The following is an 18,373-nucleotide window of genomic DNA, read 5'->3' as shown; positions in this document are numbered from 1 at the left end:
CCAAAACTGAGATCATGAATTGTACATCTGTCATCCACAAATTTGACTACAAGTCCAAGTCTAGCAAGTGCGGATACAGACAAGAGATTCTTCTTGATCCCAGGTACATAAAGTGCATCAACAAGTGTGAAGGAACTGCCATTAGCAGCAGTGAGCACAATCTTTCCAACTCCCTGAATTGGATAAGAGCCGTTGTTGGCACAAGTGATTGAATTCCCATGAGGGACTGACGAGAGAGAGATAAACAATTCACGATGTGAGGTAATGTTCTTTGTAGCACCACTGTCAAAATACCACACATGTGAATCTGCAGCAACTGACAAGCATGCATCATGGACAGCAGGATTGTAAGTGCACTCTGCGCTAAATGCCCATTCTGCATCAACATCAGCAACACAGTCTCCTTTCACAGAAGACTCAACAATGGCTGCATTTGTAGTGGAACCACCCTCTTTCTTCTTAGCCTCTTTAGCCTTCAACTTATGACACGACTTGATCAAGTGATCATTGGCTTTACAATAATGGAAATGCATATTCTTTTTTCCCTTATCACCAGAATTTCCAGACGAAGTACTGCCAGCAGAAGCATAAGGAACATAATTATTGCCACTCGTAGAAGAACCATAAGAAGTGGCTGCATTACTGTTACCACCCTTTCTTTGAGAAGCAATAAAAGCCTGTTCAAATGCACGCTACCTAGTCTTGTTTTTTCTACAAAGTGACTCTTGCAACAGCAATGTGCATAATGCATCAAACTTGACAACTTCAGGATTTCCTTGGGTCATCAGTCTCCAAGTACTAGCAAAAGTTTGGTAGGAATCTGGTAAGGAATCAAGAACACTCTGCACAAGGGAACTGTCTGAAATGACTTCACCTGCAGAAATAAGCTGCTCATTGATATCCTTGACACTAGCAAGGAAAGTGTCCATATCATCTTCCTCATGCATAATCTTTGACTCCAGCTCTTTACGCAGCAAAGCAATTTTAGCCTCATTGCGGCTTGCATAAAGACCTGCTAGAATATCCCAAGCCTGTTTTGCAGATTTTGCTGAACGGATGTGAGGAACAATGGTGCGCTTCACAGACAACGCAATCAACGCATGAGCCTGCGCATCCTTAACATCCCAACGAGCTTGTTCTACCGTAGGCAAAACAACTCTAACAGTTGTAATCCTTGCAGCAAGACCTGCAACATCCTCAACATCGCCTACATCCTCAGAACCAAGACGTACATCAATGCCCTGCACAATGTTCCAGACACCCTTTGACACAAGAACATGTTGCATCATATAAGCCCACATAGGGTAGTTGTCCCCATCCAACCTGTCCTCAGCAGCAAACATCTTGAACACATCTGTGTTGTTGTTGTCAGCCATGGTAAATGCTGCACCTGATGTGAAAATTGCCCAAAAATAGGAGAAACGGAGCGCGAACAACCTGTGCTATATAGCACAAACCGTAGAAGACTATAAGGCACCTGTTATGCAAAAAACGGCACTGACAGAAATTCTGCACAAAATGACAAAATAGCTTGTGCAGTACTGCCTGTAGTGGAAACGGAGTCCGAAATGAGCCCAAATCAAAATTCTGAGCAGACCAAGCTCTTCGAACTCTCCCAAAAATTCTGTAGACCTGCGAACGCTCACCAAAGCTCACTGAAATCGGAGAAAGTGAGTAGGCGTGTGCTAGAGCAGTTGGCGACTAAGCCCGGGAGGACGTGACCTGCTCTGATACCAATTGTTGGAATTAGGGTTGCAGAGAAACACACACAGCTTGGAGAAGACGAAGGAAGCTCAAGGCACACAATAGAGAGTGTGTTACTTAGTGTGCAATGGAAAGATTGATAGCCCTAGAGTGATGGGCGTATATACAATGCACGGGGGAAAAAACCTCCTAAAGAGGAAAAAAATGCCCCGACGGTCCTAGTGTGTTCACACACATCACTACCACATGTATATGGTAACAGAATTGGGTTGGAAAACCTAACACCTCTTCGGCTCTAATTACACGCACAAAGGATGCTACATGATCTCTTGGGTCTCTGTTTCCTGTGTATTTCTTGTTTACCCATTTTTGCACTTGAGAAGGTCTAATTCTTCGATGGTCTACAAATGTCATCATTGGATCGCCCCGTCTAAGTCGATACACCTCCTCAGGCCTTCTGTAATAGGCTGGTTCCTCTCCCAATGGTTCTCCTAAGCCATAATTTCCAACGGTTCTCGGTGGAGGTGGTGCTTCTCTTCGAACTCGTTCTATGGGTGGTCCTCCAGGCTCTGTCGACCCTTGTGTCTTTGTCTTACTCTCTGCTTGATACCTTGAATAGTGTGGTGGTTCTTGCAAATCCCTGAGCCCACGTGCGGCTTGATAACCATCTCGATTTCGGTCTGGTTCCATTGTTGCACTCTGTCAAAGCCATGCCTGCAATGATGGCTGGTTTGCTGGCTGGTCTTGGTTGTTGAATGCTTGCGGTCGGGTGGAATGTGAGGTAGTGTCATACTCGTCGACAAAAGGATTCTTTGACTTGCTTGGGGTGTGGGTTGCTCTTGGCACTTCCTCAGGGGCATATGCTGATGCTCCTGGACCTGTTTCTCTTTCCACTTCCTCTGGGAGAATACGTTGGTATTCTCGCCCGTATCGATCAACAAAAACTATGCCCTTCCCCGTAGCAATTTCATAAGGGAATAAGTAAAGAACCTTGTCTTTGCTTAGTTCGTTTTCGTATGGTTCTTTGCTGCGAAAGTAAGAGACAATACCCTCACTCTCATGCTTGTAGATTCCCACATTCTTGTTATAAGTTGGAACCCTAGTTGTTTTCTTAATATACATAAAAATAGCTCCGGGCCGATCAATGTTTGGAGGCGGTTCTTGAGTTTCTGAAACCGTTTTCCCTTTCGCCACGTTATCTCCATATTTGTTGTAATCTTCAGGGTTACTAACTATTAAATAGTGGTTCCCCTTTTTGTCTCGGAATCTATCTCCATCATCATACACTCGAATTATCTCCAATCTTTGAGCTGGCCTCTCTTCGATAGAAATGCACCTGCGACCTCGATAGTCAGAATAGACTAGGGCTCCTCTCGAGTTTGTTCCCTCTAAGAAGATCACCGTGAGCCTGGAATCATTCAAAGGATTTTGGGAGGTGCTTCCTCCTTGCATAGGTCCATCATAGGTGAAACCTCCTGGCTCTTGACTACCCATCATGAAGAAAGGTTTGTCTGATGAAGTGTCAGTATCAATACCTTCCTTTATAATCGTTGCTAGCGGATCTAGCCTTGCCTGAGTTACACTCTCCTCGGTGGACACTAAGCTACCTTGGTCACCTGCCACTTTCTGGTCTCTAACAATGTATCTTCTTGATATTAAATTCATCAAATTTATCAACACAATTTATCACAATTTCAACCACTCACCTGGCAATGGGTCAGTCTCTGCACAACTTCTTGCTTTGTTGCTGAATATATCTGTACACAAGCGTTTTAATTTCGGCAATTGAATCAAAGCATTTATCTGCTAGAGGTTATCTTAGTAATGATTGGTATAACTGGAGAGTTAATCTCAACCACTATTGTGTTTTATACACTGCTGATATTCTGGATTAGGTTTGCTAACCTGAAACAGTACTTCCCTCAGATGTTGGTCAATTTACGCAAAAAAGTCTGAATTTAGTCTTTGCTTAGTCAAATGGGCAAACAAGGTCCAAATTCACTTCTGAAAGAAGTTCTGGAACCCTTAAGCCAAATGGAATCTCACTGTCAATGCCAAGTCAAATTTTCTTTGCAGTATGCCCCAATAGACATCCTACGCGTAGGATGTCTCCTACTGTGTTTTGCCTGGATTTTTGCACTGTTGTTTCCTCTTGTTGTGCTGATCTTACAGCCTGCTTTTACTTTTTGATTTGGACTCCTATTAGTTGGTCAATGAGTCAGAAATCTGTTCCTACGGCCTGTTGATGGTATTGATCAGTCTATTCAACTCCAAATTGGACCAAAACTGACTAGGAGGCTTGCCTTAGGCTATATAACACCTTACTATGCTCAAAGTCAAAGTCTGGCTTCATTTTCTTGCATTAGACATCCTATGCGTAGGATGTCTTTTTCATCAGAATGGCTTCAAACTCAAAGCCCAGCCTCCCCTTGAGTTTCTGATCACTTGGGTATACTCAGAATTCAGTTTGGAGTCCCAAATCACTCAGAAGACATCCTACGCGTAGGATATCTATTTGGTCTGTTTGACCCCAGATTTGTCCCACAGCTTCCCCTTGATGTCAGTAACCCAGTGGTATGCTTAGATTTTGATTTGGATGTCAAAAGTCCCAAATTTTAGCTGTTTTTACTTTTTTCAGTCAAAAGTGCTAAAGTCCGCTTTGAACCCAATTTTCTTACCCAAATGAGGTGAAACCCCTTTCGGTCACTCAATATATCATGCAAGACATGCCCATGCAGCCACCTTATGGTTTTGGTCTCAAAATAATGTTTTGGCACTATTTGGGTAGGATGTCGAGCAATTTCAGTCTACCTGGCCTTATTCTGCCAAGATTTGGCCAAATTTCCACTTTCCAGTTCAAATTAGGGTAAACCCTACCTCCTGAACACTCTGGTCAACTCAAAATCCCAAAATTCCTCCCAGATTAGCCTGTAGACATCCTACACGTATGATGTCTCCTGGCTTAAATTAAAGTTTTTTCTGACAGGAGTGCTCCTGATGCTCTGCAGGTCTATCAAAAACACTCACAGTAATTTTTTGGACTTCAATTAGGATTTCAACCACACTTTTGCGTCTTTTTGCGTCTTTTACAAACTTGTAATGATTCTACCAAGCAAGTGTACATGCATGAAATGCTCTAGATCCTGAATCATGATGTCTTACTTACTCTACTCCTACCTATCATGTGAAATGGTGATAATGTTGTTTTTGGTTGCTTTCTGGCCTCTCCGGACTCTCAAGCTCTCCTCTCACCGCTTCTACCACTCCAACTCCTACTCTAGAACTGGACTACTACCTAAACTACCTAAGTCTACCTCCTCTACCTAAGTCGAAGGATCTAGGCCAGACACACGCTTCCTAGACTCCCTCTAAGACCTAGAGAGTCCTCCACCCTCTGATCTTATCTAAATGTAAAGCGAGACTCTTGGCAAGCCAAAAATCCCAATCCTCAACGATTAGTCTCGGTCACCTACCTAAGGTTTTCGTCCCCGGCAGCGGCGCCAATGTTGGACGGATACGCCGCGACGAACGTCAGCACAGTGAGAACTCACCTAACATGTAATGTCAGCTAAGGACGAAGCTCGACCCGCAGGCGCGTGGAAGCAAGCATAAGGTGTCAACCTACACTCGACCGACTCCTAACTAATTCCTACAGAGGTCTCTACCAATTGTCTAAGTCACGGCCTTCAAGAGTGCAAAAGAGGAAACTTCCTACAACGCTTTCTAGAGCCGAACACCCATCAAACAATCTTGAAACACCATAGAACTTGAAGGAGACCCTACTAATACCAATAGGCCGCTCTCCCTAAGGTCTATGAACCAAAATCACGACCCAAAAAACCCGGTGCAGAAACACGTAGGATGTTCTAGCCGAAATTTGTAGGTCTTCGTTTCCAAAATCTAAAATGCCTAACGTGTAGTTCTACTCAATGTGAACGCATGGATATGCTGCAATGCAAAATCGGACAACGTATGCTCACCCAAGCAATCGATGAAGCTCGTAGAAGGAGCTCACAAAGCCGGACCGTATGTGCGCAATGTTGGTATCAGCGCGTAGCTCTAGTCGTGGGCAACACGCTGCATTTCTCCGCACTCGATTATGACCACCGTAGCACTCGTAGCGTCAAGACGAAGCTCACACACTCTCTCTCTCTCGTACACAGTACGCTCACTCACAGACTTCAAACTTGTTTTTTTTAAATGACAAAAGGTTTTTTTTATTAAGGTCAAAAAGTGGTATATATACCTTACAACTTCTCAAACCCTAAAGTTCCAAAATCAACCATCTACTCAATCTAACTATCAAAACTGGGATACAATCCGGAAAATTCTGTAAGTCCCAATATTTACAAGGTGAAAGATCGGGTTTTTCCTCAATGAATGAATAATTACAAAAATAATAGTCCGCCGAGTAGTTAGATGCCGTGGGGTGTGTCCAACTTCTAACATTTCCCTTATTTTCTTTAGAAATGCCACTTGGCCATTGATTTTTTGCCCTGAGTATTGCAAAGAGGCATTTGCTACATTCATTTGTACTTGGAGCTTTTGTACTGACTGGGTAGTGCTCATAAGTTCATTTGTTACTTCAGTCAACGGTTGGTCCTTGATTTTATAGGCATCTGTGAGGATCTCACCTAATTCTTCCATTCCCTTTTGCTGCTTTTCCTTGATGCTTTGGTGTTGTTCTTCTTTGTTCTTGAGCTCTTTGATTTGGCCTTGAAGATTTTCAATGATATTCATCCTGTCTTCAAGCTCACCTTGGAGAGCATCAATCACTTGTTCAAGTTCTTGAGCTTTAGCACTGTGGCTAAGAGCTACTGTTTTCATTTTCTCCGTAATCATCTGCATTTGCTTTGCATATTCATTAGCTTGGATGATAACTTCATTCATTGTTTCCCACTCTTTGAATTTTGCTTGAAGCTCTCTAGAAGGTCCAACCTCATCTTTGGTTATTTCCTTGGGATGTTCTTGATTGGCTTCCTCCTCTTCTTTCTCATCTCTTTTTGTTTCCCTGCCTTCATCTGATTGGTTAGAGCTTGGACTAGGAAAAGGTTAATCTTCTTGTTTGGCATTGAGTGAGGGTGGTCTTGGAGACATCTCTCCATGTTCGTGCTATGTTTTAGTTGGTTTCCCAACTTCTGCTTGCTATGGTTGTTGAGCAGTTGTGTAACCTTTAATGCACTAGTAACTTGTGTGTAATGGAAAATGATAACATAGTGAGCATTTCATTAAGAACAAGTTCTTAATGAGCATAGACAGAGTTCTTGGTTGGAGAAGGAGTAATAACAATTACGCCTAGCTATTTTGATATATAAAATACTTGAAAAGAGAGAGAAATAGAACAATTAACAACAGTTGAGGACCATATTTACATAGAGTCGGTCCCCCCTCCAAAAAGTCTTTGCATTATAGCTTATCCCATTAAGGGAGGCTTTTGTACAATACAATCTTTGTGTTCCTTGACAAAACTTGTTGGTGCAATGAAGATGGAATCTTCTTGCACCAAATAATGCTTGAAAAACACACCTAGTGGGCCTAGCCTCAGTCCCAAGACCTCACACACCTTCAAACATGGTGAGAGCTAGCAAGGAATGAGGAAAGATGAAGAGGAAGAAGACGTATCTTACAAGAAAGAAGTATTCTCCTCACATTATCACTCTATATCATAGCTTAGCTTAGTAATTAGCATGTTAGAGGAGATGATCATGCCATTGAAGCTTGGCTCTTGGTTGGATTTGCATTCCATAGCCAAGAGTTGTTGGTGTAGGCCTCTACTTCTCAATGCTTGGAGAAGGAGATGGAGTTCTTGCTCAACACATGAGTTGTGTGTGTGTAGAAAAATGAGTTAGACTAAAAATGCCAACTCTCTCTCTTCTTGGTCGACCCCTCTTCCCATTTTCTCTTGATGGCTTCCCATTGGTCCTTGCAGGGCTTAGCCAATAGCAATTAAGAAGCATAGTTGATAGTCTTGTGACAAGTGTCCCTCTTTCCCCGTTTGTGAGAGCTTTAGATAATTAAAATATTTTATTTAAACTCTCATTGGGCTTTTTAGTCTTCTGGCCAATAGGAATCAAGCAAGAGAGATTTAGATAATTAAAATATTTTATTTAAACTCTCATTGGGCCTTTTAGTCTTCTGGCCAATAGGAATCAAGCAAGCCATTGGGCTGCTTGATGCTCATTGGACCCCTTGGTATATTGTCCAATAGTCTTCTAGGGAGTTTAATTTCTATTGGTTCTTTTATCAAGATTTTTTTTAATGATTAGACTAATTTTACTCTAGCTTTATTATCATCGGCACACCTCTATGGCCATCCAATAGGATTTGAGGGGAGATTGGGGGCAACCGGGCTAGGAGCCTGCCATGTGTCCATTATTCCCTTCGTGTAAAGGGAGATCTTGGGTGTGTGTGTGTATGTTTACTTCTTTTCCCCTACCTTTAGGGATCGTCCCCTTCTTCCTAGGGATGTGGGAAGACTTTTTAGTCTTCCCATAACCATCCAATTTTCCCCACTTTTGGCCATTGGACTTTTTAATTAAATTTAGGAAACTTAGCCTATGGAAGTCTTGATGGAGCCGAACCTTATGTCTTTTAAGCTCTATTGATGCATGTTGCTCTTTTGCAGACTGCCCCCCTTTGGATCCCTATTTTCCCTCCTTTGGATCCCTATTGAGACCGGTCTAGCAGTCTTACCAATATTCTAGCTTTTACTCCCCTGGTACCTCCCCATATTAAATGATCAGTTTAACATGAGAAAATCATTTGACAGAATTAGATATTAGTTTTTATGACAATATCTCTCTCTTGAAATCATAGTCGTCCTCGACTATGAGATAGAGAAGATAAATCCTAATCATTAGTCCATTTGCTAGTAGGTAGAGGATCCCTATTTTACCCTACGACACTGTTCCAAAATGGATAACTAGTCCACTTGGTGCTTCAGAGTCTTAGCTCCCCACAAGCATGTATGCACGTTAGTTTGTATCAATCTTCCATAGTAGGGTGACAAGATCTACTTGGTGTTTGGGAGATGTCATCTCCACAAACATGATCCTAAGGACTTATTAACATTTCTACACAATAAATAAAAAGAGAGTCTTGTAAGACAAAAACTTTGTTCATTTATACATAACTACATTTTCTTATGTAAAGAATGAGGATGCAAGAGAGCTACACAAGACAAGCACAAAGCACACAGAGATGGAGAGCTTCTTCTTCTTCACCACAGAAAAGAGAGTACAAAATGACTAAGTGCTAAAGCTGAAAAGTAGCACATATGTACATACGGTCACTAAGTGTGAACTCGCTAGAAGCGTACTAGGTTGGCACTATAAGTGTAGTCCAACTGTAGAATCACTGGCAGAGATCCTCTGCGTCGGTCACCTAACGCGCCAGTGAGTAAATGCCGTAAGCGGCCAAGACCCGTAGTGGATGCCAGCTCAAGGTGTAGAGCTCGACATCTCAACACTCCCCCTCGAGCTCTGCATGTCGCAGAGTCCAAGCATAGTCTGAAAATGTCGAAGCTTCTCAGCTCCGAGGGCCTTGGTAAAGATATCCGCTATCTGCTCCTCTCTGCTGACGTAGACCAATTCGATGTCACCCGCCAACACTCGCTCTCGAACGTAGTGGTAATGGACCTCTATGTGTTTGGTCCTAGCATGGAACATTAGGTTCCTAGCCAACTGCACGCTGCTGAGGTTGTCACAATGAATGAAAATTTGTTGGTCCACCTGCACTTCCAAGTCCTCAAGTAATGTGCGTAGCCAAGCTACCTCGCACGTCGCAACTGTTGCACCTCTGTACTCGGCCTCTGTGCTCGATAAAGCAACCGTAGGCTGCTTTTTGCTGCTCCAAGTAACAACAGCACTCCCAAAAGAGAACATGAAGCCACTCGTAGATCTCCTATCAACAATGCTACCTGCCCAATCTGCATCTGTATACCCATACAATGCTAATGGTGCATCTGCTGCATAGAACAATGCGTAGTCAAGAGTCCCTTGCACATACCTAAGTGTGCGTCGTACTCCATCCAAATGTGGCTTCCTCGGAAGCTGCATGAACTGACTCTCCAAGCCTACTGTGTAGCTCAAGTCTAGCCTCGTGATAGTCAAGTAGATTAGACTACACACAATCTTCCTGTACATGTTGACATCCTCAACAACATCACCCTTCTCTGCACTCAGCTTTGCATTCACATCCAAGGGAATAGAAATTGGCTTACAATCATCCATACCATACTTTGACAACATGTCCAAAGCATACTGTCTCTGTGATAGCCATACACCCTCTGGAGTCCTGATCACCTCATTGCCAAGAAAGTAGCGCAACTCGCCTAAATCTTTCATTTCAAACTCCTGTTTGAGAAGACCCTTCACATGGTCAATCTCCATAGCATTGTCACCAACAATAATAAGGTCATCTACATATATGGTAATGACCACAATCCCCACATCACTCTCACGTACATAGAGTGAATGATCAGCATGAGCTCTCCTAAAACCAATACTGACAAGATACTTGGAAATCCTGTCATACCATGCTCTAGAGCCCTGCTTCAAACCATACAAAGCTTTGAGAAGTCTGCATACATAATCTGGGTAACCGGGATCGACATAACCAGGTGGCTGATCCATATACACTTCCTCTTGCAACTCACCATTCAAGAAGGCATTATTTACATCCATTTGATGCATAATCCATCCTCTAGATGCAGCCACTGCTATGACAGCTCTCACAGTCGTCATCTTTGCCACTGGAGCAAAGGTCTCCTCATAGTCTATGCCATATGTCTGTGTATAACCCTTTGCGACCAGCCTTGCCTTGTGACGCTCAATGTTACCATCAGCCTTATGCTTGGTTTTATACACCCATTTACAGCCAATAGCTTTCTTTCCACTTGGCAATGGCACCAACTCCCATGTGTTGTTTGCTTCCAATGCAGCCATCTCTTCATTCATTGCATCATCCCAATGCACATTTCGAACTGCATCCTCAAAACATGTGGGCTCCACATCCTGTATCACCTTAGCCATGTAGGCTTGGTGATGCGCTAGATACCCATCATAAGTCAATTTTTGAACTGGATTTCTGACTCTATTAGATCTGCGCGGTCCTGGGTCACTCCTTTGCCCTCTAGCATCTCTTGTACTTTCCTTACACCAAGTGTCCTGACAGCCGGAATTCCAAATTCCTCATCAAGACTTTGTTCAGAACCATCTGAATTCATGTCTACATGTGAAAAACATGATGATGCATCAGCCATAAAGGGAGGTTCATAAACCTTTTCCTTTCCTTTTCATGATACATTCCCTGTACCTGTTGGTGGGGTAACCTGCGTATGTAGTCTACCATTCCATGGTTTCTAAATAGAGCCACGAGAAGAGGACTCTTGTGGTCCACTCAAAACCTGTGACTGTGGTCTCACATTTTGTACAACCACATCATCTTTTACATCAGCCCCAATAGTGCCATGTGCATTATTGTACCAGTTGCTCATCTCATCAAAGACTACATCTCTGCTCACTCGTAATTCTCATGTAGTAGGATTGTAGCACCTGTACCCCTTTTGTTCAAGGGAATATCCCACAAGAATACATTTCTCTGCTTTAGGATCCAATTTCCTACGTAACTCATCTGGTACATGCACGTAAGCTATGCAGCCAAACACTTTCAAGTGTGCCAAATCAGGCTTTGTACCTGTAAACTTTTCCTCAGGTGTTACATCATGCACCGCAGCTGTAGGTGTCCTGTTTATAATGTACACAGCTGTATTTACGGCTTCAGCCCAGAAATGATGAGGCATGTTCTTCTCATTCATCAATGCACGTGCAACCTCTGTAATGTGCAAATCATTGGAGAAGTATATCTGCATGTAAACTGCCTGCGTCTACCATGCATTCGCAGAAAATCTGAAAAATCATTGGAGAAGTACTCTCCCCCTCCATCTGACCTCAATGTCTTGATTTGCATATCTGTCTCCTTCTCAATCATGACTTTGAAGTCTTGAAAGTGACCAAACACTTCACTTTTGTTATGCATAAAGTAGACCCATACTTTCCTTGTTTGGTCATCAATAAAAGAGACATAATACCTGCAACCATGTATACTTGCAGTATCGGTTGGACCCCAAACATCTGTGTGCACCACCTCAAGTGGCTTTTTACATACATTGCGCTCATGTGGAAATGAGCCCTTTGAATGTTTTCCAAACTGGCATGCTGCACACACTTTATGCATACCATCCACCTTGAATTTGGGCAAACCTTTTACAATTTGTTTTGATTGCATGCTACGCAATCTCTGCTCATTGACATGGCCAATGCGTTTGTGCCAAATGTCAACATCAGCCACAACACCTGTGCCCTGTGCAAATAATTCAGCTTTTACCTCAGGCATGTCTACATTCAGCGTAAACATTCTGCCCACACATTTGCCCTCTGTGATCATCTTACAGCCATTCTGGAAATCTTCTACATAACAGCCATTTGGATTGAAGCGAACCTGCAAACCCTGCTCAACCATTTGTCCAACATAAACAAGATTCTTTGTAATGTTTGGGACATGAAGTACATCTGCTAAGTACTTTGATTTCCCACTCTTCGTATTTAGAGGTGTGTCCCCTACATGAGCAATGGGGTGAGCTGTGTCATCTCCTGTCTGCACATAGCCTGACACATCTGGTTTGCGCATATCTCTAAACCACTCTCCACGAGACGTCATGTGATTAGAGGCACCTGAATCCACATACCAAACATCATCTTGGGTGGAGTTCTCTACAGTCATTGTATTCATTACATGCTGCATAACAAACATGCGCTTGTTTTTGCTGTCATCTGCATCTCTGCTAGTAGATGCATAGTTGCCCTGTTCTCTCTTTCCACTTGCTTTTCCCTTTGGACAGTCACGTGACATGTGACCTCTTTCACCACAAGTCCAACATTCTCTGCTATCTGGAGTATGTTGCTGCCTGCTTGATCCTGCACCACGACCTCTTTGACTCCCCCTGCCTTGAGACTGGTTTCCCCTGCCACTTGTATTGTTTTGATTTGATTGACCTTCCAGAAATTGGCCCCTGCAACCCCTTGGGCCTCGACCACGACCTCTATTGGAGTTAGAATAGAAGGCCTGTTCAGAATTATTTCTGCCATGAGAAGAAGATGTGTCAAGGTTCTTCTCCTCGAGAATAAGCATAGAAATCAAATCTTGGAACACGGGGATGTCGTCTCTTGTATTCATGGAAGACCTGAAATGTACATACTCATCTCCTAGACCATCCAAGCATGCATGGACAATTTCATCATCTTCCACTGAGACTTTAATAGATCCAAGAGCCTCAATGATAATCTTGATCTTCAAAGCATAATCATTGATGGAGAGGTTGTTCCTCTCAACCTGATTTATCTCCGACTTTAGTTGAAGCTTCCTGGGCTTGGTGTTCACCTCGAACACTCTATCTAAGTTTCTCCATGCAATGGCGGGGGTTTCAGCATCCTGTAGATAGCCCATCATGCCATCTGTGATGCTCATAGAAAGCCAATACATCACTTTGCTCTGGCCTTGTTGCCAGTCCCTCAAAGCTTTCCTTTGTTCTGTTGTAGCATTTGCCTCGGGAATCTCTGGTTCCTTTTCATTGTCTCCTTCTACATAGTCCCAATAACCTTTTCCTTTTAGGAAATTTGTTATTCTGAACTTCCATGCAGGGTAGTTATTTTTCTCAAGCTTCTCAGTAACAATCTGACTGAAACCGTCAGACATCTTGAAGCACTAAGACAAAATAGCTGCAATCTGCAAAAACCTGCAAATCTGTTGAACCCGCTATCGTGGTACCTGTAACGCTTCCTACACTCAACGAGTGTCCACAATCAAGCGTACATACAACCACTGTACTTGTACAATAAATCTCTGTATACTGCACTTTGGAGACCTGTTCATAAACTTGTGCGAACAACCCCTAAAATTTGGTCGTGGATTGCGAACGAAGGGATTGTGATGCTCTTGCTCTCTTAGCCTCTCTTGCCTGCACCAGGCTCTGATACCATGTAAAGAATGAGTATGCAAGAGAGCTACACAAGACAAGCACAAAGCACACAGAGATGGAAAGCTTCTTCTTCTTCACCACAGAAAAGAGAGTACAAAATGACTAAGTGCTAAAGCTGAAAAGTAGCACATATGTACATGCGGTCACTAAGTGTGAACTTGCTAGAAGCGTACTAGGCTGGCACTATAAGTGTAGTCTAGTTGTAGAATCACTGGCAGAGATCCTCCGTGTCGGTCACCTAACGCGCCACTGAGTAAATGCCGTAAGCGGCCAAGACCCGTAGTGGATGCCAGCTCAAGGTGTAGAGCTCGACATCTCAACAGCTTACTCTAGGGAATCACTGTAAGCATTGACAAGGTTTAGGTTATCCTTTAATTGTATGCCTTGCATCCATCTAGCATCTTCAAAAGGATAATTTTTAAACTTGATAAGATATTGTCAGATAGTCTTACCACCTCTCAATACCTTGTCTTCATGTCAGAGATTGGACTCGGGTTGCAGCAACTCTTCTTGGTTCGTGATCTCCGGTGGGTCTTCAATGGTTGCTTCTTGAGGTGGGTCTCCTTTGTAAGTCTTTATTAGGCTCACGTGGAAATAATTTTGTACGAGCCAATGGTTGGGCAACTTGAGATGATAGGCCATCTCATTGATTGACTAAGAATGTGAAAGGGACCATAGTACCTTTTTGCTAACTTAGCATAGTACTTTTGGTGTCCCGTAGGATTGTTTCCCGTTGTGTGCCTTAATCAAGCCTTGGGAAACTTAAGCAAGACCTAATCATTTTGTTTAAAGGCTAGAGCTCTTTTGTGCTTATCAAGAGCAGCCTTTTGCCTTTGTTGAGAGATGGATATAGCATCCTTAATCTTTTGGAAATATTCTCACAGGTCTCAGCTATATTCATCTGCAGCAAAGATCTTCCCATGTACTTGGAGTAGCAGGGGACTTTTTTATCTTCCCTCAATCACCTAAATAGGTGCTTTTCCCGTGGAAGTATGTACAGTGTTATTGTAAGCATACTCCACTAAAGGTAAGTACTTCTTTCATTGGGACTTTTGATCTACTTCTGTGACATAAGCTTTTAGTAGATCAAGAATTGTTAGGTTAGCTATTTTACTTTGGCCATCCGTTTTTGCGGGTGATAGGCCGAAAAGAAGTTTAGCCTTGTACCTAAATTCTCAAAGAGACCCTTCCAAAATTTACTGGTCATTCTAGGATCTCTATCTGACACTATGGACATTGGAAAGCCGTGGTACTTGAAGATTTGTGATATAAAGAGGGTTTCCACCATTTGATCGGTCTTGATAGTCTTTTTGACAGGTATGAAATGCGCTTGTTTGCTAAACTTGTCCACTATTGTCCATATTCCTAAATTCCCATGGATAGATTTGGGCAATCCAAAGATAAAATCCATGGATATGCTCTCCCATGGTGAATTAGAATTGGTAAAGATTGAAGCAATTCAGGTTGCTTCCCTCTATCAAACTTTGCCTTTTGGCATACCACACATTTTGAAACATACTCTTGTATGTTTGCTTTCATGGAAAGCCAATCAAAGTATGTTCATATCCCTCTTAGGGTAGATTGAATCCCTCTATGCCCCGCATAAGGAGGAGCATGAGATTCATACATTAATTTCTCACGTAGTGAGTTAGTAATAAATAGCCTATTGCCATAGAGAAGATAACAATCTTGTAAGGTAAATGGTTCTTCCTTCTTCCCTAGTGCAAGGACTGAAATCACATCCTTAAAATTGGGATCGATAGCACACTCATCTATCATAAAAGATAGATCATTGTGAATTTCTACGAATACCGCATTCACACTCGGTCGTCTTGACGGTGCATCGGCTAATTGATTATGCTTTCCAGCAATGTGAGCAATATGAAAATGAAATTTTTAAAGGAAATTTGCCCACCTCATTTATTTATCACAGAGCTTGGTTTGTGTCATCATGAAGTACTTAAGGCTTTGATGATCCGTTCGCAAATTGAAAGGAGTCCCCAATAATTAATGCTTCCACGAGTCTAGAGCATGTAGAACAGCTAAAAGTTCATTCTCATATATACCTAGAGGTTGCTGAACAGGGTCAAGCCTCCGACTTTCATAGGCTATGACGTACCCTTCTTGGAGCAAAACAACTCCAAGGCAATCACCACAGGTGCTGCATTGGACCTCAAATGGCTTTGAGAGATCCGATAGTGTAAGCACAGGCTGAGAGATAAGCTTCTCTTTAAGCTTTTTGAAAGGATTGTTCTCCTTGGTGGACCATATATACCTAACATTTTCTTTGTTAGGTCATGTAATGGTCCTGCAATTTGTGAGAAATTTTCTATGAAGTGTCTATAGTATGCACACATACCTATAAAGCTTCTTAGTTCATGCAAATTCCTTGGATTAGGCTATCCTTTTATTACCTCTAACATTGATGGATCCATTTGGATGCCATATTGAGAGATAATGTGACCTAAATGCTAAATCTCTTGTAAGAAAAAATCACTTTTCTTTTGATTTATATAAATCTTATTCTCTCATAAAACTTGAAATATTACCTGGAGGTGTTTCTTGTGTTCGTGTAATGAATTAGAGTAGATGATTATATCATCAAAGAACACTCTAGTAAAGCTTTGGTGAAGCTTGAATAGCTTTTCCATCAGACAATTGAATGTGGATGGTGCATTGTTCAAGCCAAAAGGCATGACAATGTACTTGTAAAGACCAAACGTAGAGCAAAATGTGGTCTTTACAATGTCTTGATCAACTATCCTTATTTGATGATGTCAACTTTTAGGTCAATTTTATTGAAGAAGGTCGATCCTTGTAGCTTATCTACCCTTCGTGGAATAGGAAACCTATTTTTGATAGTGATCCTATTTAGTGCTCTATAGTCGACACACATACGATATGTGCCATCTTTCTTTTGAACTTTTTGAGCTTGGACGACCTTTTCCAGGTGGCATAGGATTTCCTATGGCCTCTTCTCTTGGGCGGTTTGAGAGCTGCACCATCACTTTCTTCAGAAGGGAAAAAGGATGAGGAAGATAGAGAAGAGGGTGACATCTTTCTCGCCTTTTTCTTCCCTTGTTCCTCCTCTTCTGCATCATTACTTTCTTCAAAAGGGGAAGAGGATGAGGAAGATGGACAAGGGGGTGACCTCTTTCTCATATTTTTCTTCCCTTGTCTCCTCTCCTCCCTCTTTGAATTATAATGAGAATGATTATGTGATGGTCTTCTCCATTTAGGGGGTGTTGGAGAGTTTTTTTCCCTCCATCTTTGTGCAGCCATCTCCGTCGAGGTGGCAGGAGACTCGCTTCTTTCTTGTTCTTTTGGTGGGGACTCTACCATTGAGACTTGGGATCTCTTTTGAGAGAGAGATTCCCCATCAAGTAGTAAGGTTTTGAGCCCTTCATATGGATCCTCCTCTTCTTCCCTTATCGGAGAGAATCCTCTTTTGGAAGTCTCACCAGGAGCTTTCCTATGTACTCTCTCTTCTTGGTGGGGATTTTGGAGAATACCATGGGTCTACAATTGTTGTAGCACTTCACCTTGGAGGGATGGATTTCCCAGGGCTTGTTGAAGTCTAGAAATAAGATAGTTTACAAGCATAGGGGCATCATTAGTTTCTCTATCATTAGCAAAATCAAAGCTATCAACATTCATTTCTATCTCTTTACCCTTGTCAGCCATACTAGCAAATTTTAGATGTAAATTTTTACTTGTACTTTGGCACTTCAAGCCCTAGTTGCTACTTCTATTTACCTTCAAAGATAATCCCTCAAGCATCTATACCCGTGGCTCGAATAGTAAGAAAGGGCTTCACAGAGCCGAGACAACACCAATTCCTGTCAAGATTTTAATAGCTCAGTAATGGTTAAGCCCTAAGCAAGCCCCGTAGGAGTCCATTATCAAGACCATAGCTTTCGACGGTATCCCTGTTAACTGCATAAAGCAGGCATGCTTCAAGGATGAGAAATGTTTATTCTACTTACTCTTTTGCAATTAATAACACCAACCATTTGTAGCAAGCTTGAGGACCTCTCTTCTTGAGAAAAAAAAGATAAACCAGTAGCTCTAATACCAGTGTAACATCTAATGCACTAGTAACTTGTGTGTAGAAGAAAATGATAACATTGTGAGATTTCATTAAGAACAAGTTCCTAATGAGCATAGAGAGAGTACTTGGTTGGAGAAAGCAACATAGCAATTACACCTAGCTAGTTTGGCATAGACAATACTTGAAAAGAGAGAGAAGTAGAACTATTGACAATAGTTGAGGACCGAATTTACATGGAGCTGGTCCCCCTCCAAAAAGGCTTTGTATTATAGCTTCTCCCATCAAGGGAGAAGCTATAATACAAATGGAGCCGGTCCCCCCTCCAAAGAGGCTTTGTATTATAGATTCTCCCATCAAGGGAGACTTTTGTACAATAAAATCTTTGTGCTCCTTGACAAAACTTGTTGGTGCAATGAAGATGGAATCTTCCTACACCAAATTATGCTTGAAAAACACGGCTACAAAAGGAAGACATGGCATCCCTACAAAATACGTAAAATAACATGTTACAGACAATAAAACAATAGATTTGCATACCTGATGAATCGCATAACCATAATCAAGATTGCACATGACAAAGA

The sequence above is a fragment of the Adiantum capillus-veneris genome, chromosome 16, assembly GCF_014529385.1.
Source record: "Adiantum capillus-veneris isolate H3 chromosome 16, ASM1452938v2, whole genome shotgun sequence".
Classification (NCBI taxonomy): domain Eukaryota; kingdom Viridiplantae; phylum Streptophyta; class Polypodiopsida; order Polypodiales; family Pteridaceae; genus Adiantum; species Adiantum capillus-veneris.
Note: the sequence above shows the minus strand (reverse complement) of the source record.